The 2,174-nt window shown below is 33.6% G+C and overlaps 1 non-coding gene across 1 annotated transcript; it reads right to left on the bottom strand.

The window, feature by feature from the left end:
* Positions 1 to 1,673: 1,673 nt before the first annotated feature.
* On the bottom strand, positions 1,674 to 1,780 carry LOC139903750 (small nucleolar RNA R71). Its single transcript, XR_011778544.1, has one exon. It is a non-coding gene; the product is annotated as a small nucleolar RNA R71 (small nucleolar RNA).
* Positions 1,781 to 2,174: the final 394 nt, after the last annotated feature.

Here is a 2,174-nt window from a genome sequence, read left to right as displayed (position 1 = left end):
AATATTTTCACCCCTATCACATAATTTATTAAATTGATGAACGTAAGTTAATTAAATTTACATAAATTATACTTCAACACCTTAGTGATCTAGACGGACATATGGACAAATTATTGACAACAATTTAGAAGTGTGATCCGGTGGTTTGGGTAATATTATAGTTTATATAATCGTGTAATTATAAAAAGGGCGACCGTTATAATTTTGGTATTAGCGAAAGTTAATACCGGGTTAAATCTCAATTTGGATAGTCGGGATATAATTTAATTCGCTAAAACGAGATTTAACGAAAGTTAGATTAAATTTTAGTTAGTTAAAACTTTATAAAAATCAAAAGGTAAAATATAAAGTTATATATAAAAACATTGTAATCGGACTTAAAAACAATCCATTAATCCAGAGGGGACATATTTTAGTAGCCACTACTCTATTTTAAATCTCGCCATTTTCACTTTTTACCATGTAGTATATTTTATTTACTTTCTACTGTTTTACTTTTTACCATATTGTTAAGTTTAAATTCTGTTAAAACCTAACCTAAAACCCCCTTTTAATAGTTTAACTTTTAGCGATTAAAAATCTTGAAAACGCAATCTCCCTGTGGAACGAACCGGATTTACCAACGAACTATTACTATACGGATAGGACAAAGTTGCCTATATGTGTGAAATCAATCCGAAATCATAAAAACGCCATATAATCACAACCAATTCGTGTAATAAATTCAATCTAAATCCGTTCAAAATAAAAGGACACGATCACGCACATCAACTTTTTGGCGCCGCTGCCGGGGAATTGGCAGTTTAAACGGAATAGACGATTTTCTTATTCGTAGTAATAGTTGGATTTGTTAGTGGCTGAGTTGTGGATTTTCCGATTTAAAGGATCCTGGCTCCCTGCTACATCTTTTGGCTATTCGAAACAGGAATAAAGTCTATTTGTTTAAAGGTTTTTATATTGTTTTTAGTTATTCGATCCTTTCGTGAAAATTCATTTTCAAGAAAGTTCAATGTTTATATACTTAATAAATAAATCCTTCAAGATTACATACAATTTTTCAATTGTATGACCCGTTCAGGAAAACCTAAACTCGTTACACCTAATCCAGAACCTGAAAGAGAGACTTGAACAAAAGATTAAAACAAGAAAAACTAAAAAAATTAGGTAGTACTAGTCAACCGAAAACGCCGAAAAACAACAAAAAAGATAAACAAGTAGGAAACACTAGTGGTCAACCGGAAATAAAAATTGAAACTGAAACCATCGTCATTAAAGAAGAAATGGCTGACGAAACACGTGATCCAAATGACCTACCGATGTGGAATACCAGACAAACTACTCCCCCTCTCGCTCTTTCATCTATAAGAAGACCTGAAATTCAGGCTGATAACTGGGAAGTTAAGGGGCAGTTTATGCACATGGTTCGAGAAAACCAATTCGACGGAAGACTTAATAATAATCCAATAGAACATTTAGAAGCTTTTGAAGATTTATGTGAACTGTATAAAACCAAAGATGTTTCTTCAGATGCATTTAAGTTAAGAACTTTTCCATACTCGTTAATCGGAGACGCAAAAGCATGGTTGAAAGCATCAAAACCTGATTCTATCACAACTTTCAACGAATTAAGAGAAAAATTCATTACCAGATTTTTCCCACCTGCAAAAGCAGAAAGGCTTAGAACTGAAATCACCACTTTTAAACAAAAGTCGGATGAAACTCTTTATGATGCCTGGGAAAGATTAAAAAGAATGTTACGAAATTGTCCGCAACACGGATTGCAAAAAGGGCAAATAGTACAAACTTTTTATCGTGGTATTGATGAACATACTCGTGGTATATTAGATTCCTCCGCTGGAGGAGTATTTATGTACAAATCACCAAATCAAGCGTACGACATGTTAGAAGACATGTCAGTTCATACTTTTGAATGGACACCGTCTAGAGATCAACAACCTAGAAGGACGGTGGCAAGCCTTGATGAAAATGAAGACAACAATACAACCATAGCTTCACTGTCGAACCAATTTAAAAAGTTTGGAAGAGAAATAGAGAAGCTAAATTCAACAGTCTTAGCATTACAAGTAGGCTGTGAAATCTGTGGACAACCACATCTCACGAAAGACTGTGATATCAATGATCGGCCAATGAACTCAATAGCACAAGTTAATTTT

The sequence above is a fragment of the Rutidosis leptorrhynchoides genome, chromosome 3, assembly GCF_046630445.1.
Source record: "Rutidosis leptorrhynchoides isolate AG116_Rl617_1_P2 chromosome 3, CSIRO_AGI_Rlap_v1, whole genome shotgun sequence".
In the NCBI taxonomy this organism is placed as follows: domain Eukaryota; kingdom Viridiplantae; phylum Streptophyta; class Magnoliopsida; order Asterales; family Asteraceae; genus Rutidosis; species Rutidosis leptorrhynchoides.
The sequence above is the reverse complement of the archived record's forward strand: the minus strand, read 5'-3'. Positions and strand labels throughout refer to the sequence as shown.